Below are 26,137 nucleotides of genomic sequence, written 5' to 3'. Positions count from 1 at the left end.
TGCAGCCAAGGAAGGGTTTACTTCCAGCTCCTCAGCTCCGTGGAGGAGACTGTGAGTTTTCCTTTCACATTGCTCTCCCCTTGGTCCCTGGAGCTGGTTGTAGCTCTGTGTTTACATCTTTTTTATCCCACTCTGAGAACACAGCCTCTGAGTTTGGGAGTTGCTCCTCTCTTCTGAGAACTCAAGTGGGCACACAACCAAGTGAGGGATAAAAACAAAGATCTGGGATGGGCAGCTTTTGGCTCCTTGATTTCAGGACGACTAGGAAGGGAGGCGTCTGGAAAGTTGACTCTGAGCTTCTCGAGGCTTCTGGTAGGAAAGAGTAAACTTTCAACTCGACAGGAAGGAACTGTGCTCTGCCAACAGTAGGCCAGGAATCCCCCCTTCTTAGACATAACTCTACTCACACCAGGATGATCTAGAAGTCAAAACAGAAACAGTTCGTCTCCACTTCCCATTCCTAATAATGTGCTGGTGATATACTAGGTGAGCGAAGCCGTCTCCGCCCCTCGAGGCTTCAGTCACCCTTTGTTCTAAAATCCTCTGTGGTGACTTGCTTCCGGGAGCATGTGGCTTCTTAATTCCCAGTCGACATCCTTGGCCTGAAACCGATTTACACCTTAGTCATCACAGTCATGGACCAGGGTCATAGTGACCACCCCAGTTTGGCACAGAACCAAAGCCAGACAGGGTGTAATCAAAATTGGACGGAAATGAGTCTTTTGTGTCGTGGTATGGACAAGAAAACGGCAAAGTAAAAGCCTGTCTCCATCTTCAGAGTGAGCACCAGGAGGCTCTTCCTCCAGCATAGTCTCAGGTGCAGCCAAAGGCAAAAGAAAGCCGAGCACCTTGCATTATAACTGTATCTTTGCAGTCAGGGGATACAGATCCACAGGGCGGATCATGACGCTGGTCATTTACTTTGTTGATCACTTTGTTGATTCTATTTAGAGCCCACGGAAATGTATCTCTTTGACACATTGCCAAGTTTTACTGAATTTATGAAAAAGAATTCATTAAAACATAACCCTATAAATTCCTACAGTTGGCACTTGACAGGAAATTCCCTTTAGAATAATAACATTAGCTACCATTTATGAAGACCAGGCATTGTTATAAGCATTTCTCATATAAAAATCTATTAAGGACTCAAGGAGATGTTTTTTCTTATATACACGAGAAAATGAAGGCTTGAAAAAAGGAAGACATTTAATAATTGTGACACAGAATCCAACCAGGAACTGATGAAAAACTCCATGCTTTTAACAAACACTTAGAGAAAACAAAACCATACACACACACCTACACACAGCATGCATGCACACTCTGCCATTTTTTTCCAGCATTTTTGTTTCTTGTGCTAATGCTGCTATTCCCTTCTAGAGTAACAAAGCTAAAAAGGAGAAGAGAGCCTACAGCGAGTTCTCTGCGACAAAAGCCACCCTGTGCTTTGTACATGATAATGCTCTAGCAAGGGACAGGACAGCCATGGGACAGTCACAGACTCTGGGTCAGAGGGTCTGCCAAGGTCCTCGTGTCCACAGACGGCTTTAGCTTCTGGGTGTCCGTCTCTGCTTCTCCTGTGAGCTGTCTAGCTGTCCTGCAGATCGAGGGTAGACACGTGACGCCGCAGGCTGGCAGCGGTAGGGAACACCAGGGCCAGCCCGGACGGCATTATCTGACGACTTCTTTTCATTCTTACCACATAGACGCCAACAGCTTCCTGGTTCTGATTTTCTTTCTGAAACACAGTCTTCGGCTCTCCCCAGCAGCTCTGAAAACAAAAATGAAACTGGGTTCATTCCTGGAAAGAGCCTAGCTAACCTGAGGCTCCGTGGGAAGAAACCAGACACCTGAAGCGCTCATCCTTCACTTCTCATTAAGCACAAAGGGCTCGGTTTGAGCCAAGGATTTTTTTTTTTTAATTAAGGAAAATTTTGCAATGTCATTAACCCAGTCAAAATCCTTGTGTCTCAAGCTGGAATTGGCCAACCCAGTTCCTAAACCTTTAATTCTTGTCTTCTTCGTTTTGCGAAGGAGAAGGCAATACTTAGGTCCCTTTCATTGTGTGACAATTTGTGCTCCGCTAAGAGAAAGTACTGGAAATCAGTGTCACTCAGTTCACCTCCTGTTGACATGCTTTTCTTCTTTTTCTTTTTTAAGGAAGTAATTTTGTTTTATTCATTGCTATCTCCCAGTACCTAAAATACTTAAATGTTTGATGATCAAATGAACATGACAAATGGCTGAATGCAAAATGACTGATGAGCTGAAGTCTAGCAAGAAAAGGCATATTAAAGACAAAATGGGATCATATGACAAGAACAGAGCCGCTGTAAACAGCAACATCATGGCCACATGACTTCTCTTATGAGTAGAATTCCAGGCTAGAAGCCACAGCTTGGTAATCAGTTGATTTCAGACACGTCTTCGGCATGTACAAAGAAAACAAATATCCCCGTCTGTCTGAATGCCTTTGTGCTCACTTTCATAAAGGCTGTGGATGGTCATCACATTTAAATATTTACGATGCTTCTGAAAAAGTTTGCAGGAGAAAATATATAAATAAGATGTACAAAGTTCTTATTAAACTAGTACTTTAATCTATTAGAAGCAGAGCCAGTGGCTGGATCCCGACATTATGGGCTTTTGAAGCAATCATACGGCCACACCGCAGTCGTCCCCAAAGGAAGAGATGGGAGAGACTCAGGTGCAGTCAAGAAGCCATCCTCCAGCTACTACTTCTACCTGGGGTTTAGAAAGTAGCTGAGGAATGTCCACAACATGGCTCTTCGTTCTATGTGCCTTTCTTGGCCTTGACTGTTAATTTTTCTTTACTTTTTCCCACATGTTTAGGAATTTTACTTTTCCTCTTCTCTCTCTGGGATTCCTTGACCATCTTTTTTTCTTCCCTTTGTATCAACATCAGGGTCAGCAGTGTGTTTTTTTGTGCTGGGCATTATCTCCCTGCTCTTCGGAGTCTGTGTCAGAGCACTGGGAACTTCCAGCATCTTCTGAATCCAAACAACTCTTTCCCTTAACTTCACTTTCTAGGAGTGCAGGGACCTTCTGGACTCCTGACAAATCTTCTTTCAATCCCGTGTCAGTCTGGTGTAGAATATTATCCTGTGGAGTACTCAAAGCCGTGTCTTCTTCCTTCAGCCTCATCATCTCATCATGACATCCACATCTCTCTCATAAGTTTTCACTTCATTCAAGGTTCTGTGAATATATGCTTGCCTGAACACCTCTTCGTCCACGTGATCTTGGCTAGTCTTTTCTTCCTGGTCCTTTAGGATGCTGTTTCCATGGTCTTTTCAAGATAAGCATCCATGTTCCCAAGGGTGATGGATGGATCCGTGACAAACTCGAAGAGCACCCGAACAGTCGTCACAGCGACAGCATATTTGACAAAGAAACCGTTGACATTGGCACAGTCTTTTCCCAAGACCTCCAATGCGCGTGGGTGATCGTGCTCCACAGACTGAGAAACATATCAGTGATGTACGCATCTCCACCACGGTACAGCATGTTGAATTCACTGAGCTCCATGTGGACAAGTCGAGCGTCCTGATACATTTGCCTCATGTACTGAATGATCTGCAGGTACAACTCCCATGCCTTCGATTCTGACAAATGGATGTTTTTTCAAAAGTGGAGCAGTCATGTCATCTTGGCCAATGGAGCCCATGAGAAGGACATGACTTCTTAGCTTGACTGGTTTGGGACACAGTATATTTGCTGTTGTTAGCCTGGATAAATTCCTCATTTCCTTCTCTGCCCATGTCTTCACCATTTTTATAGGGTTTCCTTTACAATAGCCACGACGAAATCTAAATTCTCCAGTTATATACTTATCACGATCGATCTTTGAACACCAAAATAAAAGTTTTGTATATTTTGATTGCTCTGCTCTCTCCACTGGCTGTGGTAGCATAGTATATATTATGCTTCTTTTCCAGTGCTAATACAGCCATGTATCTCTGATATGTCTTTATCATCCAACATCTTGAATAAAATCATTCTTGTCCTGAGATCCAAAACCTGTTCTACAGTTGCTCTGTCGGCCTTGTCTTTAATGCGAGACGATTCTGCTTCTTTTTTGTCTAGATTTTACAGTGACTTTATTTATGTCAGAATCAGTAATATTCAATTTATTTAGATTGATTTTGTTTTCAAATTTTCGCAAGGACTTGTCAATTGGAGCAGACATTTTGGCAGAATTGTAGGTAGAAGTCTGATGATTTGCCCAAGGGTTACTGTCTCCATTCCTGGTACAACCCTTGGTGAGTTTTCCAGGTCCATCATTCCAGTAGCGACCACTGTCATAGTAGTCTTCCTCATCGATCTCACCTTCATCCTTCACCTCTGTCACCTCATTCTGAAGGTTTTTAAGTAGCATGTCATCTTTTGCTTGAATTGACTTCACTCCCATGCTTTCACGGGCTTCAAATGCCTGTCTGATGTATCTGCGTCATCCAACTGCCCAGGGACCACTGCGACCATCCTATCCTAAGGGCAGTCCTTGGCGAGAGAGGTGAGCCCTCGGGTCCCCGCATGCCACAGGCAGAAGAGACGGCTTTTCATGTGGCGAACCCAACGGTGTCTCTGCGATTCCTGCCTTAAACAAATTGCTCGGCAACTGCCAGGCCCAAAGCAGCAACCAGGCGCCGCGGAGTAACAGGATACACAACTTCTGTAAACATGCCACCAGCCTGACATGCTTTTCAAACTTGGTTCCAGATCACATCTGAACTTTCCTTTATGAATATCAGTATTAATTAGTAAGCAAAATGAACAGTAGATGGCACATTTGTAAATCGACATGCTCAATGTTAATAACCCTTTATTATTATTTGTATTCCATGTCTGCCAATAAAAGGATCATTCAATATGAATTTATAAAATTTTAAGAGAAGACTTTAAAACCCAAGCACAATCTAACTGAAGATATAGGGTGTAGCTCAGTGGTAAGGGCCTTAGTTGGCATGTGTAAAGTCCCTAGGTTCAACCTCTAGTGTTACCAAAAAGGAAGGAGGTAGAAGAGATGTGTGTGTGTGTGTGTGTGTGGGAGAGAGAGAGAGAGAGAGAGAGAGAGAGAGAGAGAGAGAGAGAGAGAGAGAGAGAGAGAGAGAGAGAGAGAAACCAGGCTCCTGAGGTAGACCCTTTCTCTTCATACCGTGGCCATCACTCAGTATAAAAGGAAAAGATTTGGAGCTCTGTAGGAAGTAGAGCCACCCATCTGATGTATAAAATGTTTGCTTCAGACTCAGTGGAGTCAAATATTTCACAGCAGACACCTGTTTTCTCCAAATTATGCTAAGACTGAAGGTTTCCAGATAATTGGTTACATGAGAATAGGGGTGAAGAAGTCCCATATCCCAACAGACAGCCCGAGAATGTGGTGACCCTGTGGATGGCTGCCAGGAGAAGAATGGAAGAATTCTGGAAGATAGATTACAATTCACCGTTTTAAACCTGGAATAGAGTTTTCGTTTCCATGGGGAAGCACGTTGGGATGATAGCCATGTCTTCAGATTTTGCCTGCCAAAGGTTCTCAAGCTATTGTTTGCCCAATCCAGTAAAGGTGTGATTGGAAAAGCATAGCAGGATTTCTAAATGCAGGTACCACTCTTGAGTTGGCCCTCCCTCTATCTTCAGAGAGCCCCTTTGTGCCCCTAGATCTCCCTGGAGAGCTCTTTCAGGCTTTGTGTACCCTAGGTGTACAGCCCTCGGGTCACTTGGAGTGCAGTTATCACAGGAGCTTATCAAAAGAAAAGTTACTGTCCCCCATCTTAGTGCTGGGCATTGTGTGTAAGGTTATTGTCCCCATCCCAGTGCTGGGCATTGTATGTAGGGTTATTGTCCCCCATCCTACTGCTGGGCATTGTGTGTAGGGTTATTGTCCCCCATTCTACTGCTGGGCATTGTGTGTAAGGTTATTGTCCCCCATCCTAGTGCTGGGCATTGTGTGTAAGGTTATTGTCCCCCATCCTAGTGCTGGGCATTGTGTGTAGGGTTATTGTCCCCCATCCTAGTGCTGGGCATTGTGTGTAGGGTTATTGTCCCTCTCCCACGTGCTGAGCAAGTCTTCTGCCACAGAGCTACATCCTCAGCCAGCAAGCACCCCCCCTTTACTTTTTTCCTTTAAGTTACTCACGATGACCTTAAATTCACAGACCCCTGCCTGGCCTCCTGAATAGCTGGAACTACTGGCAGCCTGATCTTTGATGTAGACTTTTCTAGAAGTAATCCAATGACTGTTCTAAGCTCCCGGGTGGTTCAGGGGAACACATGTATTGTTCTTACCTCCTGATTCCCCCCAAGACCCAGGTTTCTAAGCCTGCAAACTGGCTGAGCACAGCTCCAGAGAAACGGAAAAGCATGAATACGGTTTTCTGAAGGTTGGGTGACAGTGTCTCAGGAGTTCTTGTTTCCCCATCTCTCCCCCACCCCTCTACCCTTTCTCATACACTTCTCATTCCTGTGGGGACTCTTGACCTAAACATAATCATTTTTAACAATGGAGTGTATTTCTCTTCAGATAGAGGTGTTTTTTTTTTGTTGTTGTTGCTTTTGGAAATTGACCTTAATATTTTGAATGAGTTTCACTTCTTTATTTTTTTATTATGTGTAGGTATGTCTGTGTGGGTTTTTGAGTGAGAGTACAGTGCCCCCAGAGGCCAGAAGAGGACATCAGATCTCTTGGAGCTGAAGTTACAGGTGTTGTGGCTCACAGTGTGGGTGATAGGAACAGAACCGTGGCCCTGTGGGGGAACAGCCAGGGATCTTAGCCACCGAGCCATCTCTCAAGTCCCCACTCTATTTTTTTAAGCTTAAAAAGATATACGCTCTAATTTATATGGGATTTTTTTGTGACAACTGAATTTTAAATACCTATTTTTTTGGCAATAAAATAGTCCTTTAATATTGGTTTTTTTCTGTCCCATACCAGGTGAGTCTTCTGACATGAGACAGAAACCTTGGATTTTCTTCTAACAAACATTCTTGGGAGTTTGGAGAAGGAGAGAGCAATGTTCCAACATCAAAGTCAGCTTTAAATTTAAAATGAATCCAGACCAGAAAAAGACACTTTGCTGTATGTGTCTATACAGAACAATAAAACAAACATTTGGGAAGGTTTATGAAATTTTTTCTGTGATAAATGTGTTATAACATTAAGTCAGTTTACTCTTCTTAGGACATTTTGTCTGGATGATTTATCCTCCTTCTTCAGAGGTCTTATTGATCCAGTGCTCTTCAGATTCTTTAGTTAAATCCTTTTATTCTCCTGGAAAGGCAAAAGTAAAACCTGTCCCAGTCCTAACTTTGGGGAGTTTCCCTCTTTTGGTAGGATATGTCTGATCAAATGAAAGCCATCCATAAGTCTTATAAGTTAATTTAGATGAAGTGGCCTTGTAGTTGATGAACTATTGCATCTCCTAATCAAGAAGCATCTCCTGTTCAAATCTAATCTTTTTTTTTTTCATGGTTTATTTTTTTATATTTAAAAATTTCCACCTCCTCCCCTTCTCCTCCCCCTTCCCTCCCCTCCTCCTCCCCCTTCCCTCCCCTCCTCCTCCCCCTTCCCTCCCCTCCTTCTTCCCCTTCCCTCCCCTCCCATCCACCCATACCTCCCCTCCCTCCCTCTCAAGGCCAAGGAGACATCAGGGTTCCCTACTCTATGCTAAGACCAAGGTCCTCCCAACTCCCCCCAGGTCCAGGAAGGTGATCAACCAAGCTGAGAAGGCTCCCACAGAGCCCGTCCATGCAGAAGAATCAGAGCCCAGCGCCATTGTCCTTTGCTTCTCAGTCAGCCCCCACTTTTGGCCACATTCCAAGAGACGGGTTTGGTCGCATGATCCATCGGTCCCATTCCAACTGGAGTTGGTGATCTTCCATTAGTTCTGTCCCACCGTCTCCATGAGTGAACGCACCCCTCACGTTCCTGACTTTCTTTCTCATGTTCTCTCTCCTTCTGCTCCTCATCAGGACCTTGGGAGCTCAGTCCAGTGCTCCAATGTGGGGCTCAGTCATTTTCTTCATCTATCGCCAGGTCGAGGTTCCCTCACTGTCCTGACTTTCTTTCTCATGTTCTCTCTCCTTCTGCTCCTCATCAGAACCTTGGGAGCTCAGTCTGGTGCTCCAATGTGGGGCTCAGTCATTTTCTTCATCTATCGCCAGGTGGAGGTTCAGTTCAGATGGAATCCAAATCTAATCTTTATCAGTCTTTATAGCATACATAGCTTTTCTTTTCCTATGGAAACAAAAGGAATTGAAGAATAGATAGTTATAATTTTCCTTAGTTACGCTAAAATATAAAGTAGATATAAATGTTGTAATTGTAATTCTTGCTTGGCGCCTGTCTTGTTATATGTAATTTTACTATATTAAAGTTAAAACCTTCCTTTTTCTTTAAACAGAAAAGGGGAAATGGTGTGGGAAGTCTTTCTGTATATATGTTGCTTTTATTGGTTAATGAATAAAGAAGCTGTCTTAGGCCTGCACATGGCAGAATAGAGATAGGCAGGGAAGACTAAACTGAATGCTGAGAGAAAGAAGGCAGAGTCAAGGAGATGCTATGTAGTCTTGCCAGAGAGAGACGCCAGACGGAACCTTGCTGGTAAGCCATAGCCACGTGGTGATACACAGATTAATAAAAATGGGTTAAATTTAAGATGTAAGAGCTAGCCAATAAGAAGCTAAAGCTAACAGGCCAAGCAGTGATTTAATTAACACAGTTTCTAAGTGGTTATTTCGGAGCTGGGCAACCAGGAACAAACAAGTGGCCTCATACAACAGTGATTCAGTTAATGAACTCTTTATAGCATGGCATTCTCTTGCTTTCTTTAATAACTAAAGGAAGGTCTATTATGGTGATTGATTTAAAAGATTGCTTTTTAAAATACCTAATATTTAATCTTTATGAACTTGACAAGATATCTACCCAAGAAACATCATCACTGTAAAAACCAGTGATTCTTATAAATGTGTGTGCTTTTTGAGTGTTGTGTAGTCTAGGCTACCCTTGTTCACTGCATATTGAAGGATAAGCATAAACTCCTTGTTCTCCTCCCCCTACCTCTAAGTACTTGATTACAGGAACAGCATAATGCCCAGCTTTTGGTCACGATTCTTTAATATAAACCTTTGACAGAATTTCTCATTTTTTCTCTGGGGGTTAATTTCCAGAAATAGAATTCATAGCTTTCTCGTTATAGACTTTGAACAAGAACCTTCTGGGAAACATCTTAACAATTCACCCCCAGCTGTTGGCTTCAAGAGTTCCCTGTTAACCACTCCATCATCTGTATTAAAGCAACCACAGGCTTAAAAACTTTAGGCACATTTTTTTTCTTTTAAAAGGAAAGAATTATTCATGTTGTAACTTTAAGGAACAAAGATAGATAGATGATAGATAGATAGATAGATAGATAGAGATAGAGATAGAGATAGATAGATAGATAGATAGATAGATAGATAGATAGATAGATAGATGATAGATAGATAGGGACTAGAAACATAAGGGCTCAGCTGTGAGTTGACTGGTTGCATTGACCTGCTCTAAGGCAGCTCACCAGGCAGCTGTCTAAGGCAGAATCTAGGTAGTCTCAGCACTGCACTCTGTGGAGAGACCCAAGCCTGCAGGCCTCTATGCGCCACACATGCGGGAAGGCTAAGCTGCTCTTGAGGCCTTAGACCAACAGAACTTCAGGTGATGCTTCCTTTATTCCAGGCAGTTAGTGTTGTGGCTCCCACACTGTAACATGCATAAGAACTGCTGGACACAAGAATTTCTACACTGACCCGGAGGCTCTAACTCAGTTGGCACAAGACTGGGCATAAAGTGTGCACACTTGATGGGGGAAAAAAACCGCCTTAACTAGATGTGATTGGTTGACAGGTTTCCCCATTACACACTGATTAAGAATCCCTAATGCGTAACCCTAGGAAGCCTCGTGTGAAGAAATAAAACCCTAAAGCAGGGATGAGCACCTCTTGGGTAGCCTATCTTAACTTGAACTTATTTTACCCCTGGAAGTGACTCCAAAGGCTACTCTTCTGTCCTCTGCAGTGGTTCCCCCTGTTTGACAAGCTGCTGCAGCCTGCTTCACAGCCAGGCCAGCACAGAGACATGCCTTCTGTTGGGCACGATCTTCCTTTGTGAAGTGGGACAAAGACTGGAACTGGCCAGCTTCTCCTCTCCAGATATACGGATGATGCCAACCTGGTTTGCAACAGAGCAGTGCTAACCATCACAGTGCTGGTGGCATTGTTATGGGTACCAAACAAATCCAGGGAATACAGACTGCAGAGTGCAAGCTCAGGCGGCGTGTGTATCTTTTGAGATCCTGGAGGAGGCCTGCTGGGTTAGGTCTCTCCGTGAGTGAGTACCCAGGCTAACTACAGTCTGTGTTAGTATCCAGGCTCCACATTTACTGGTTCCAAATGCTATCTAACTGTGTGTGTAAAGAGGCCCTGTCAACACTGATTGGATCTAAAGATCAAGTTCAGTGAGTTTCTATTGCTTAAGTCAAACAGTCTGTGTTGCTTTGTTATACAGCCCTAATAAGCAAATACATCCATGATTGTATGATTTGAAGATTATCCCCAACACACACCCATCTAGCCACCCCATCCACTCCATCACTGTGCCTGTCATATTCCCAATAGACTGCTGGTCTTCGGCTTTGGCTATTCACTTCAATGGTCTTTTCTAAATAAAGCATGTGCACATGTACACACACACACACACACACACCAATCATGTATTTTTCTTATCTCTTATGGGCCAAGACTCAACTTTATATTCTCGGGGCACATATTAGGATCTTGAACTTGTGGAATCTGAAAAACATTCATTAAGTACTTAATGATATACCAGTCATGCTAAGTGATGGGAGTTTAAAAATATATCTGCTATAATCCTCGTTTTTTGAAGCCCTCAGTCTTTGGAGGGAGAATCAAGCAGTTTTAAGGGCTGTGCTGGAGACAGCTTTAGGAGTGCGGAGGTGGGAAATGAGTAATTTTGCCTGAGGGAACTGGGGAAGCCTTGAAGACAGGGGAGCTTGAGACAAAGAGTGGGAGAGGGGAATTCTGGCTCAAAGGAATGATACACTCCAAAATACAGGGGCAGCAACCAAAGCATGGAATCATGGACTTTGCTGGGGAGAAACTCGGTCTCATGTGTTGTGCTTGGATAACATGCAAGGCAGGGCAAACCCCTCTGCTGGGCACACAGAGGCCAGGGGATGTGGATTCTAGTTTCCTTAGACTCTCTGAGTATCTCTGAAGCAAGAGGACGATCCCTACAAACCAGAACCTCCCACCCCATTTCTGCGTGTTCATAGAACAAGTGGGGATTCCCCATATCTCCTTTCTCCAGGCCCAGCTTTCTCCTCTTTGGAAAGCTGAGTGGAAACCGGAGAGGGAAAAAGGAGTTTAAGCTAATTCCTCACACCAGCTTGGAGAAGGTTGTCATCTTTACACACAGAGGTCATTCTGCCCAAACCATACCCTGATGGTGCCCTTACACCTTTCTGTGTGGCCTCTCTAGTATCTGTGTTTTGGCTGATAATTTCCGGCCTTCCTATTTATAGACTGCTCCTTGTGTTATTCACTTACAGGGTTTCTGTGGCCCAGCGTTCTGTCAGATCCCAGCTGGTCTGTAGCATGTAGCAGCCATTAACACCACAGATGCTTTTTACGGTCTTCATCCTACAGCCTAGCTCAGCACTCTTTAGTGAGTTTAAAACTGTTAGCTTCAGACACATATATCTGGGAGAGGGGATGTGGGAATGCTCGCTTGTGTCAAAGGTCTTTCAAAATTAATACAAAGAAATAAAAGTCCCCTACTAGACAAATGATAAAATATTCATTTTTGCCTTTTCAAGATTCAGAATAGTGAAGAACTATTCAGAAAAGAGCATTTCCTGATTGATCTAAACCAGTCATGGTTTAATGTTTGAGAAAAGCAAACTTGTGGGGACAGATGGAAGAGTGGAGGCCCCATTTCCCACCCACCCATTGCTTACTTATAACTCATTTTAAGATGGCCAAAGACTGTTATCCAAATACCGAACTTCTGCTTCCAGACAGAGTTTTTAGCATCCTCTGTAACCACTGGCTAAGGTATCTCCCTGTTCCGTAATAATCTGCTCTGCCCCTTTGACAGCCTTAGCAAATAACAGCTTCCTGGAGCACTAATTCCCATCCCATAGAGCTCATTCCTTTCACAGCCTGCAATTCAGTGGCTCTGAGCATGCTCGCCGACCGTGGCTCTCCAGTGGCACAGTCACCCAGTGCTTGATACTCGGGAAGCTCATTTACTACACGGAGCATCTATCACCACAGTCTGTATTAGAATATTCAGGATCCCAAACGAAAACTCCAAAACGTTAGCCGCCACTCTCTATTCACACCGAAAGCCCTCCTCTCAAGCCCCAGGCAACTGCTGACCTGCCTTCTGTGGCTATAGTTTCGCCTCTTCTGGCTGTGTCATGTATGTAGCTGTGGGCATTTGACTGACTTCTTTCACTCTGCAGCGTGTTTCCACAGCTGATCCCTGCTCAGTACATAGCAATACATTCGTTCTTTTTATTACTGAGAAGTACTCCATCACACGGTCATATCACTTCTGTTAATCCATTCTTAGTCAGTGGACTTTTGGGCTGTTTCCACATTCTCAGCTTTAAGTTGAGTGCTGGGTAAGCTTTCCTGTGTGTGTTTTCATGGGTTTCCATGGGGCAGGACTTCTTGGTCATGCCATCTGTCTAGATGTTTAACATTAGATAATGATGGCCCCAGATTCCATAATTGATTGCTTATTGTTCCTCCATAAACTCAGATTAAAAAAAAAAAAGCCAACATTACCACTTAATTCTTTTGCACAATGCAAGAACTGATTTTCTGCCCTGGCGATAAACACTGATGTATGTGTTGTATAGTGTTTCCTCTGAGATAAAAGTTTCCATCTTGTTAAGACTTAGGATGTTCCAAACGGGGTTGTGAGTGGGGAGACATTGTATCTTTCAAGGAAGCTCCTTAAAACTCAAGCAGGACACAACTCAGTAGCTGCAGGAAGTCCCTGAAACTGATTATCCTCTCCCCTCCCAATCTTATGTAAGTAGTAAAAGCTGCTAAGGGACACTCTCAAACCAGGCAGTCTGCCTGGAAGAGGTACAGATCTGCCCAGCTACCTGGGAAAAGACAATCCCCAACTTATTGAGCAGCCTGCTGGTTGGTCAGCTGTCACCCATGCTGGAGTGAACTTTTGCTGCAGCTGCCTTTGAGTCATGTCTGTTCCTGCAAGTAAACCCTTACTCATACTCCTGTGAGTTACCCCAATAAACTGATTGGTTCACCAAGCTGGACTCTGGGTGTACCCATACTTTAGCCTTCCGTTTCCTATCAGCGGTGAGTGGACCCTTGGACTCATCTTTCCAGGAATAATGTCGCACAACAGTACAGAAGTACAAGATGGGCGGCAATGGCGTTCGCTCATAACCTAAGGAAAAATCTGTGTTAGTCAGAGGAACAAGCCACATGAAGTATTTCATGTCAAAACTAAGCTTTAGCAAGAGGCTTTCTAGTTGGTGTTGTCTTACTCCTTGAATATTACGAAAGAACACTGTTGTTTTCAGGAACACACAGGGACTATGACACAGGGCATTCGAGCCACTCCTTGCCAGTACTAATATTGTATCTTCCATCTGTGTTTGTAGGCCAGTTTCTTATTCTAGTAATAACTAGAATAAGAAGGACTCACTCTGGGTTCAGCAAAGGGGTCGGATAGAACTGAGACACAGTTACTTTTCTTACAAAGCCCATGACCTGGTGATGATGAGCCTGGACACCTTTAGCCAATCACTCATGCCAGGAATGTATCTGAAAGTAGCCATTCAGAGGAAGGGCACAGGACCACCAGAAACAACAGGAGACATCGGAAGAAGAAGTGGTATTTGACATGTCTTGGCCAATGAGTAAGATTTTGATGTAAGTTACACAGAATGGATATTGTAGAATTTCACAAGAAAGAAAATATATGAACCTATAAACCAAGAAGGCAAAAGCCCTAAGTAGTTCAGATTTAAATTTCTTCAATGCTTCTTATAACCATAATTTTTTGGCAATTTAACTGAGTGTTTAAAGACAGTTTTCTTCTTTCAAAAATGGACAAAATACATACTATCAAATGTTATAAAGATTAACTGGTAATATGTTAATAAATAATCTTGAAAGTGTCTAAAATAGTGCTCAGCAGAAAACTGGTCTCAAAGGATTTGTCTGCAGTGTGGGGATCTAAGGGAAGAAGGTGGAGGTTGGACCCATGGGACAGAGGCTCTTGATGTGGTCAGGAGGCTGGGACTTTGTTCACAATGTAAGAGGAAGCACAATGTCACCAGAGCTGTGTACGGATGGGAGCACACAAGCTGGCTCCGTGCTCGCAGTCATGGGGGGGGCATCTTGTGAATCTGAGATGAGACAGAACATACAAAAATTAAATAAGGAGTCTCTGCAAAAGGCTTTATGCCAACTGGCTATCCAGAGTGTCCACCAACTCCTTACATTTGGAAGACAAAAGGCAAGATGATATGTCTATGTCTTTGTAGCTGAGAGAACAGTAACGCCACTAGGAAGACAGGGTTAGCAAGTCAAGAGCACACCCTGGGATCTTGCCGTATCTGGGAGACACCTGTGTGGAGTTGTCAAGGAGAGAGAAATGAAGGTTGTAGTGTACAAAGAGGTCCAGGCTGGATAATCTGCCAAGTCACCTGCCAAGAATGAAGGGTGACAAGATTTCCACGGGAGAGTTGATTGGCCGTGAAGAAGAGAAACAAAAATGTGACCAGTGCGGCATGTCTAACAAGGCTTGAAACACGGAGATCCATTCGAGTGTGTCAAGGACTGCTGAGACTTCAATTGCTGTGAGCGGGGGGGGGGGGGGGGGGGGGGTGAAGGAGGGCTGCTGTGGAAAAGGCCACAGGGAGCCTTTTACTAAACCAACAACACAGCTGTGAGTCTCTGATAGTTCCGATACACGTACTTGAAATGAGCCCGCCGCCAGGCATTTAGTGGGACTTGGCAGTGAAGGACTGAAAGCCAAGCGTTGTTAACCAGAAAAGCCGCTCTCATACGCTTCTCAAGACTAGGCTGATTATTCCAACTTCCAACTGCTTTCTGAGCTGGTTTTTATTTTACATTATTCATTCATTCATTCATTCATTCACTCATTCATTATTCATGTGTTCTATGTAAGTGTGTGTGTGTGTGTGTGTGTGTATGTGTGTGTGTGTGCCATGGCACATATGTGAAAGTCAGGGGATGACCTGCAGGGAGTCAGTTTTCTTCTACCATGTGGGTCCCAGAACTTGGGTCTTCAGGCTTGCTGGCAAGTGCCTTTACCCACTGAGCTTCCTCTTTAATGCAAGAAGGGTTAATATTCTTTTCACGTCCAGGACAAGGTAAGTCTAGAGGAGTGACTTGAAATACTGTTATGATCCATCATAGAAATGCCTTTTCACAACCAGGAACACAAAAGCAACAATCAAGCTCCACCCTAGAAATATAGAAATTAATAAGAAAAAAGAGAAAAGAAAGATATTTTAGTTGCTCATGAATAATGCAAACATGAGCACTACTTTTGTAAAATATATGACAAATTAGAGTAAACAGAATCTATATATAAATTGATTTACAAATTTAATAGCTTTCTTGCTTCCCTTAAGCAATATGTTTTTTAAAAGAATCTCATTTGCCCTGGGGAGTTACCTATGCATATATGTAATAAAGCATGTCTGGTGAGATCTGCAGTTTCGCTCAAATTAATCACTACTTGCCAACATTAAGGGAAAACAGTAATTTGTAGGGCTACAGTGAATACAAAATTTTTAAATTATGGTGTGTCCTAAGGGGAAATTAGCCACATAAAAATATATTTTCAATAAAATAGATGGGAAAGTACGGGATCCTGGTACTTAGTAATTTTAACAGGGGAACAATATTTTTTATCACCTTCATTATTAGCTTGCATGAGGGTGCTTATCAGAGTTGGTCTCGGTCTGAAGAAACTGAAAGTAGGAAAATAATGTTCAAATCAGACCTCCATTATTACATGCCCAGTTCTTTAGAGTTCTCTTGGTTCTATATCATGCTGCCCACAAATGAAGTTCCTTGCACAGAAAGAATAAGAACTTAAAGCAGACAGATTCCGAAGCCTTTGGATGACAGGGATCTGTAGCATAGGTCGGATGGAAAGATGAGCTACAGTGGTTTTGTTGAGCAGGTTCAGACAAGGGCCCGCTCTCCGTAGGGGGTTTCTTCTCTCTGGCCACAGCATCTTTAAAAGCATTTCTCTGAGCAGCTGTAGATAATGGAGGGCGTCAAACCCAGCCAGCAGTCCCATGATCACAGCAAGCTCTGCGGTTTCTGTGGGAACCCCTCCCTGACAAGCCTCACTTCGTTCTATGAACATCAGCTCACGAGCTCCTGGGTTAAGCCTGCATCTACTCATACATGTCCGCACCTTACGGATGCCTAACAGTCTCCTTCCCCACATTAATCCCACTGTCTGACTTTTTAATGCCCTGTTAAGGGCTGCTGTGTCTTAATGGTAAAACAAACAAAAACCTACATCTCATCACGTGGACAGGGGTAGCCCGTGTCTATTCACTGACAGCTCCTCCACTGGCCTTGTCTTGTCTCACACCGCCCTTGACCTGCCCTTGACTTCCCTTCTCCTACATCCTCATCAGAGGCTATTGCAAACTTCCTCTCCCTCTATCAGACACATGGCCTCCCCACCTCTGAACACAACCTCCCATCAAGGCTATTGGCTCCTCCCCTACCTTTATCCTCTTTATCTTTCCATTCCAGGGGCCTAGAGCTGCCCCCACCACTCTCCCCAGGAGTCTTGAACCATTAACCACTCTTCTCTGGTCTGAATGTTCTCTTTTTCAGTCTTTACTTTTGTATTCGCAAATATTAATTGCGCTATGGAACAGCATGGCATTTCCACACATGGATATAATAATGTGTCATGACCATATCCCATCTTTCTTGTTCTCAGTTCTCAAGATCTCCTTCCTCTTCCCAACTGGTCCCTCTTTGGCTTCTTTATTTTAAATGACTCAATGAGTTTCATCAGGGTTGCTTTTCAGGACTGTGAGCCCCTTCCCAGTCACTTCACTTCTGAACTGAATTCCTCTTCCTTACCAGGGAGGGGTGGGGCTTCAGCCCTCCCCCCACCGTGGTCTGAATGGTCTCTCATTGTTGCTTCATCGGTTTCCTTAGTAACACGGAATGTTTTGAAGCACCCACCAGCTCTCTAGCCCTCTTCCCTGTCAGGATTTGACTGAAGGTCCTTACCCTGCAACAGTCTGACTGGGAGATGGAGCCCCACCAGTTACTTCATCCAAGAGCTTTTATCACTGAAGAATTGCTAACTTGTAAAACATTCACCTGGCAGCGAGAAGGCAGGAGAACCCTCAGGTCAGATCTGTCACAGTGGTTCCTATAGGAAACCACACTACATTTCCTACCAAGGGAACCCAGGAGGAGGGAGGCTTGTGTTGTTAAGGTCAGAACTTGGAAAGAAGGTCTCTGGGCCCAAACCCCAGTTTCAGAAGGAAAGGACAGGTGACAGAATTAGAGTCCCCAAACGGGGAACCTGGCTCTGTGGGTACTTTTGTAATGCTGGTTTCCACAGCTGCACCTGGTGTGCTGGTGTGCGGTGGGGCTCATGGCCGCAAAGACGGTTCTGTGGTTCGGGGCACTTGCAGGTCTTGCCGAGGACCTGGGTTCAGTTTCCAGCACCTACATTAGGTGCCTCCCAACAGCCTGAAATGCCATTTCCAGGGGGGCAGGGATCTGATACCCTTTTCTGGGCTATAGAGGCCCCTGCACAAATATAGCATGTATATACACACACACACACACACACACACACACACACACGCATGCACACACACATCTCTAGCATACTATGCTGTGGCAGGTTCTTAATATTTCCCTCCTTTAGCTTCTACTCTCCTTCCATTGCAAGAGCCTAAGAAGCGGCCAACTGGCACCCCAAGAAACCCGGTCTACAAGCCCAGCTCCAGAATCAGAAAACAATCATGGAGAGTGAATTTGGAGCAATAGATAAAAATTGGCCCCAACCCCATAGCCTCAAATACCTCTGAATACTCATAGACCTATTTCCTGAGCCCAGTAGTCTCTCTGGAGCCCAGACTCATTAACTAGGCCTCTGCTGGAATAGTTATTTGGATGCCCTGCTTTGACATCAAATGCAAGACACTACGAGTTGCGCCCATCTTTCTCCTCCCCATCCCCTGCCCTGCTCCCCTACTTCACTGTTTTCTCCAGATGAGTGAAGGGCACCTTTGCATGTGGGTGAAGCCCCCCAGTGTCTCCCTGTCTGAACACCCTTGCCCCTTTACATGTAATCAGCCATCAGAGTTTCTGTACCCATCTCTCCTTACTGGAGCAAGGCGTGGTTTCCTACTTTGTAGTGGGAAGCGGCAGGCTGTGTTCCGCCACCCGGCTAACTTTACCCAAAATAATTACACGGAAACTGTATTCTTTTAAAACACTGCCTGGCCCATAGTTTCAGCCTCTTATTGGCTAATTCTCATATCTTGCTTTAACCCATATTTAGTAATCTGGGTAGCACCACGAGGTGTGGCTTACCAGGAGAGATCTTAACCTGCGTCCATCTCGGAGAGGAGCAGCATGGAGACTCCCTATGGAGACTGCCTGAAGCGTCTCCCCAACTCTGCTTCCTTTTTCCCACAATTCTGTTCTGTCTACTCCGTCTACCTAATTTTCTGTCTCTTAAAGGGCCAAGGCAGTATCTTTATTAATAATGAAAGTAACACATAGACACTCCTCCATCATTTCCCCTTTTTCTGTTTAAACAAAAAAGAAAGGCTTTAACTTTAACATAGTAAAATTACATGTAACAAGAGTTATCAAGCAAGAATTACAGTTACAATATTTAGATCTATTTTATTTTTTATCATAACTAAGGAAAGCTATAACTATCTATTTATTTTTTAGCTCCATCAAAGACTCCAGAAGGATATAATACTACCTAAGTAAAGAAGAAATATGTAACTGTCAAACTCTAGAAATGACAGAGACAATTTGCTGCCTGGACAGTCACCCAAAGTTCCTCTGTACTGTTGGGGCATCCATCTTTGGCCTTCAGGCCCATAGTGTTTAGCAGACATTTTCATGAAGCAGGAAATTCCAAAGACAGTTCAGTCACTTTCTGCTGTGTCCTGCAGAACGTCTTGTAGACTCTTTAATGAATCAGGAACCCCAAAAGACCATCTCACCTTTAGGCAAATTTAGCAGTCCTCTTTCTGTGGGTTCCTTGTGTCCAGTTTATGCAACAGTCCAGGCAAGAGCAGTTTCTTGCCCAAATGGCTAACAAACTCCATAAGTAGCCTCTTCGATGCCCATCTTCCTCTCGAAGTAGATTGGTGCTGCCAGGAGCAGACGTGTCTCATTGTCATGAAAAACCCTAAGTTATTAAAATATTAATTGCCATATTTTGTAGTCTTTGAAAGATATGAAGAATGTCTATCTAACTGAAATATGTCTCTACATATCTAGAAAATCTAATAACATGACTACAAGCTTAACTATTATCAATGATTATCCATTAACAACCTATATTTTCTAATTATACATTACATTTTTAAATGAACTACACAATTATAACACCTTAATCAAGATCAGAAATACATATACATATAACAAATTGACCTTAAAATCCATACCAATATAAATTAGTTATAGCTTTCCTTAGTTATGATAAAAGATAAAATAGATCTAAATATTGTAACTGTAATTCTTGCTTGATAACTCTTGTTACATGTAATTTTACTATGTTAAAGTTAAAGCCTTTCTTTTTTGTTTAAACAGAAAAAGGGGAAATGATGGAGGAGTGTCTATGTGTTACTTTCATTATTAATAAAGATACTGCCTTGGCCCTTTAAGAGACAGAAAATTAGGTAGACGGAGTAGACAGAACAGAATTGTGGGAAAAAGGAAGCAGAGTTGGGGAGACGCTTCAGGCAGTCTCCATAGGGAGTCTCCATGCTGCTCCTCTCCGAGATGGACGCAGGTTAAGATCTCTCCTGGTAAGCCACACCTCGTGGTGCTACCCAGATTACTAAATATGGGTTAAAAAAAGATGTAAAAATTAGCCAATAAGAGGCTACAGATAATGGGCCAGACAGTGTTTAAAAAAAATACAGTTTCCGTGTAATTATTTCGGGTGTAAAGTTAGCCGTTGGCCGGGTGGCGGGACGCAGCCCCACCGCTTCTCACTACACTACTTAGTCTCCCCATCTCTCATCTTTACTCTTTGCTGTATCCCAGGCTCTAATTTTTTGCAATGATTCCATGTGCAGACAAAATACACATTCTAAAATATGTTGCTCGCCTCCCAACTTCTGAAAGTCCATTGCAGGCATCCCCTAAGCTTTGAAGTCACATTTTTTTTTTTTTTTGGCGTTCGTAGATCTCCAGTCTTAATTCTTACCTCCAATTCTGCCCCATTCCCTTTCCCGGTGCATCCTGAACTTGGTGCCCAGAGCATGCCACACTGCTTAGCTTCGCCACTTCATGTAATCTCCCTCTCTTCTAGATAGCCGCACATCCCATTTCCTTTCTGGATTATCTTATTTCCTGTCTCTAGCCCTTTATCTCCCAACCCCTTTCTGTCCTTCAAGACCGAGCAAGTTTTGACTCCCAGAAATGTTCTGTCTCCATCCTTCACCACCCTCCTCCCACTCCAGACTGTTAATTCCTCACTTAAAGACTCAAGATCCACTTGTGGTGAATGTTGGGGTGATGTTGCTGAGGGGGGAAGGGTAGGGGACCTAGAACCAAGCTGTCCATGAGTCCTAGACATTTTACTGTCTGTGAGATCAGCCCACCCCTCACTTCTCACATATGCGAAACTAGCCTTATAATGCTGTGATGTTTTCCTGACATGGTGCCTTGACGATTAAATAATACATGCAAGTAAATCTCACAACTGGATCTCACTCACTGTTTTCAGAGTACCTTCCTTGCCTCTCTCTGGCTCTTGGTGAATGTTGACTATGCCACCCCAGAGCACAGACAGACAGTTCTTTAGAGCAACACTGCCTTTCTGCTCCTCCACTCTCAGCTCTGTTCATTGGGGAAGAGCCAGGACCCGACAAACACTGAAGTTGCCCTTATTCCATAATTCTTTAGAGATAGATTTGGGCCTCGTGTTTTCTTAGGCATGAGGAACGCCTCCCCCCCACCAACCCATTTCCTCCAGGAGAAAGAGCGAAGCTTTGCCAGCCCTGGGATGGGGATGTTTTGTCTTGGAGTGGTGTTCAAGTCAGTTTAGTGGGAACTCCATTAACGTTTTCATGGGAAAGATGGAATTGGCCGGCACCCTACTTCTGCCTTCCAGCTTTGCTAGACTTCTGGCTGGGCCCATGGAGAAGAATCCAGTGATGCGTGAACTGAAGCAGCCCAACTTCTTCCCTGTGGGCCAGTCAGCAGTAGCCCGGGCTACACCTTAAGATGAGTGTTCTTCCTACACATGTATTTCTACTTTTGAACCCAAGTTCCAATTGGAGCATAAAACACGCTACTCCAAAGGAGATGACCCCCTGCTAATTCTTTCTACCACACACAGAGAGAAAAGGAGCCAGCGCAAGTGAATAGAACTTCTCCAGAGAGACTTCTGACCACCATGCATGAAGCCCTCCACCATCACTCTTGAGATAGCAATATCTAGGGAGGGTATGTGTGCAGAAGGAAGACACCGTGTGGATTTCGCTTTTCTTTTCTTTCCACCAGACCTACTGTTGACTTTTCACAGATTTCCCAGCAGAAAAATGAGGGTGGATGATAGCACAGGAGAAGAATGTTCCACTGTGGCCAGTTCATGCTCCTCCAGAGAGTGACTTACATGCACGTGCAAGGGTGGCTGGGAGTCCCAGTTGGCTCGTGAAGCCGGTGGGAAGGCTTTGTTATTCCCTGGGAGCAAGGGTGCAATGACCTCGGTCTCTCTTTCCTCTGGGAGGATATAGCTCACACTGGCTCATGTCCTGTTACATGCTGTCACCTCAGATGGCCTCGCAGCTGAACCACTAAGCAAGTTAGCAACAGTCCTGGCTACACAGTGTCTTACTGGCTCCACCACCCGTAAGTATATCAAGTCTCTGGCAGTCCTCTACTTAGACAGTGAGGGAAGCTAGGGAAAGGGTAGTAGAGGTAATTTTTTTAAAAAAGAAAACACATTTAACTTTATTTAATAAAGGAAAAAGCAAGTGGGCCTAAATTTGGGGCAAGGGAGCTGAAATATTGATGACCTACAGGGGAACTTTCTTCCCAAGCAATATAGGATTGACTTATGACTTATGTTCCCTGAGAGGGCTTGTGTATATACCCAACTTGCAAACTCACAAAGCCCAATAGTGTGTAAGAACTCTGCGCGTATTTCTTGTCACACTTGTTTCTTGTCTCACGAATATCTGCTATTTATACCTAAGATACTGCAACCAGTGTGTGAGCTTGCTTTTTTAACGCCTCCAGATTGCTGTGCCCGATGCCTGTCTTATGGCAGGTATGATGATGGTTTGAATGAGAATGACTCCCATAGGCTCAATTTGATAATCGGTACCCAGGTGGTGAAACTCTTTGGGAAGGATTAGGAGGTATTGTTGGTATTGGTTCTATTGACACAGCACAGTTCTATAGAACCCTGTAAGTGTTGCCTTGTGGGAGGGGGTGTGTCACTGGGGCTGGCTTTGAGCTGTAAAGGACTGGCTCCATCCCCAGTGTCTCTCTTTGTCTCTTAATGTCAGATCAAATATGAGCTCTCGCAGCCACGTCTTTGCTCTGTCATCATGGACTCCAACCCTCTGAAACTGTAATTATACACTTTCTTTTATAAGTTGTCTTGGTCATGGTGTTTTATCACAGCTATAAATAAGTAATGAAGAGAGAGGAGAAAGCAGAATGGTAGTAAGCTATTATAATAGAAACCTACTCTGGACTATCAATGAGAGGTATCTGATCTACTTTTAAGTTAGTGAAAGACACAATTTCTATTTTCAGAAATGAAGGGTAATTTATGTTATTTAATTAATATAAAGGAGTAAAGATACAAGTACTTAAGTAGTTGGCCTTTGAATATAGTTTTTTTGAAATATATTTGGTGTATTTATTACCAATTCTAAATATTTTTGACTAGAATTGTGAGAAACCATTTCTTAAAATATAGTGAATTAGATAAAGTATATTTCACGATTTTAACTTTTAATAAATGAAAATTTGTTGAAGTTGTTCAGAAGCCTGTTCTGTAAAATGGAACCAATGGGACAGCTTCAGTGAAGGTCACAGGACTCTCCCGGCTGTTGTGGGCACAACATCACATCCCTAGAGGTGCCGTGGTGATAACGGTTAAAATAGGCAAAAACCAAGATGGCCATCATCATCGGGTACCACGGAGTTTTAAATCACTGCTACAGTGAAATATCACTGTACATCAATCAGCATAGCTAAAGTCAAGAAGAGAAACCCAAAACCGCTGGTCCTACCAGGACCAGCAGATAGCTGATGAGGGAACAAGAAACAGTGTGGCCATTCTGAAAAATAGGCTAGCAGTGGCCAGAAACGCCAAACATGAGACACAACTGCATTTTTGAGCATTCTCTCAGGGGATCGACAATTTATGTTCACACAGAAACTTACGCCTAAATGTGCATATGAACCCCACGTATAATAGCCCCTAGGTGTCTTTCACAGAAGAGTGGCTAGGCAAACTTTGGTGCCTCCATGTGACAGAACCTTATTCAGCCATCTAAAGAGCCAGTTACTGATGCCTGGAAACAGTCTGGAGGAGTCTCTATAGAATCATGCTGTGTCAATAAAACCAATGCCAAGAGGTCTTATCTATGTTATATTATTTGTTTAGCATTCCTTAAAGGACAAAATTGTAGAAAAAAGAAACAACGGTTTGCATTCCTGGGGACTGAGAGTGGGGGAGGGAAGTGGCTGTGGCTTTAAGAGGATAAGCTGGGGGATCATTTTTGGTATTTTTTATCTTATGCATATTATTGGCACCGTTGTCCTGGTTGTCATGTTATACTGTCCTTTCACAACAATCCTGCAGTTGGGGGAACATCTGTGCAAAGGGCACATGAAAATGCTAGCTAGTTCTTACAGCTGCATGGAAATCCATGATTTTGAAATAATCTTTAATCATAAGATATTGCTGTCTCTAAATCCCTAAATTCTGGCCACTCCATGTGGCTTTGCTGTGGATACTACCTGCCCATGATTTACCTTGTCATGCTGGAAAGACAACATTCTAGAGATAGCCAGGCTGTCCCATCACATAGGGAGCACAGAGGTCTTTGTGAGCACAGAGAAGTACTAGGGAATTCTGGAGGAAAGCAAATTCTGTCCAAAAGACTCGGCACAGAAATGCTTTCTAGCCTGGTGACCTTTGCTGTGTGTGACCTGAGACCACACTGGGTCCCCCCCCACAAGACCTTTATCTTAAGTTCATTTTTCTCAATCTATAGAACCTATCATTATGGAAGGTGTCATGTGTACTTTACAAAGAGTTTCAATGTAGTAGGTCATGTCTGATCTTTACTTAGCTCACTTTGTTCCTCAAAGAGATTTATGTGTGCTTAATTGTACACATGGGAATAAATTAATTATCACCAGAAACATTTTTCACCAAATTGTGCTTACATATGCCTAAGATAACCACTCAGGGTCAGGCTGAACCAACACCGGCAACTAAGTCCTGTTGAACCAAACTGCTTCGTTGCCTCCCTCAGAGGCAAGTTCACTGTTCTCCAAGCTCAACTTCCTTCCAATACAGTCAAAATACTCACTTGATTTGATATCCCAGTCAGCACAGGTTCAGCGCTGGAGCAGCCTGCCGTTCCAGTCCAGGCCATGCCTTATCTGAGCTGAAGAGACCTTTAGGTGATAGAGCAGCAAAACTAAGCAACCGACACAACGCATAGCAACATGGGATTATTGGTTAGTTGGTGGCGTGTACCTTCCTTGGTCTGGAAAATAACTTAGGGTGTTATTTCTAATCATGTCTTGTTCACTGGGTTAAGCTGATTTGAGGCCCCCATCCTAATTATGAAGAGATTGGGTGGTAAATGGGATTTTGCATGCGTGGCTGAGTTAAATATCTTGAGGCAGGAAGCAGATTCTGGATTTTCCAGATGGACGAGATGAAATCGTGAGTGCGTACTTAAGAAGGCGGTCCTGAGAGAAGGTAAACTAGGAAGAAAAACAGAGGCCGGAATGATTTGACTGTGAGCAAAGGAATGCTGGCTACCAGGAAGCCGGAGGAGGCGTCGAGTAGATTTACGCCAGACACCTTCACCGGTCAGCCCTACTTGTCACCTAGATTTTACTCTTACAGGATTCATTTCAGATTCCTGACCACATAAAGCACATGAGAAGAATCAATGTGTGTTGCGGTAGTATCTTAAATTATGGTTTGTGGCAACCTGTTACATCAGCAACAGGAAATTAGACTTAGAGCCTAAAAAACATATAAGAAGGAGCGTGAGCATCCTCCCTCTCTGTCTAATTGTATTAAGGATATTAATCTAAGGGCTGGGGCCATAGCTCAGTTATAGCACTTTTGTGTAGCACACACAAAGCCCTGGATTGGATCCCCAGAAGCACATAAACTAAGCACGGTGGCTCAAGCTTGTAACCCCAGCACTAGATGTGTGGGGGCACACACACACACACACACACACACACAGAGAGAGAGAGAGAGAGAGAGAGAGAGAGAGAGAGAGAGAGAGAGAGAGAGAGAGAGAGAGAGAGAGACAGGCATGCATACACACAATTCATGGGAGACTTGCCAAGGTAGCACAGTGCCTTGCAGGTATCACTTTCCCATATATAATACATCCAAAATGAGGATAATTTGGCTAACCCTAATTTTCTAAATGTTCAACTGCAAGCTATTTAAAAATAAACCCTTCCATTTTTTTTATGACAGGGTATCATCTTAAGATTTTTTTTTGTCTTGACATTCTGAACAGGCAGGTCTCCCCTCTGTAATACCCACTATCCTCCAATATTT

General features: G+C 43.6%; 1 pseudogene; it reads right to left on the bottom strand.

Annotated features, from left to right (window-relative positions):
* Window positions 1-2,797: 2,797 nt before the first annotated feature.
* On the bottom strand, window positions 2,798-13,327 carry LOC119819915 (annotated as a pseudogene).
* Between the last annotated feature and the right edge of the window lie 12,810 nt (window positions 13,328-26,137).

The sequence above is a fragment of the Arvicola amphibius genome, chromosome 7 (assembly GCF_903992535.2).
Source record: "Arvicola amphibius chromosome 7, mArvAmp1.2, whole genome shotgun sequence".
In the NCBI taxonomy this organism is placed as follows: domain Eukaryota; kingdom Metazoa; phylum Chordata; class Mammalia; order Rodentia; family Cricetidae; genus Arvicola; species Arvicola amphibius.
Note: the sequence above shows the minus strand (reverse complement) of the source record. Positions and strands in the feature narration are given on the sequence as shown.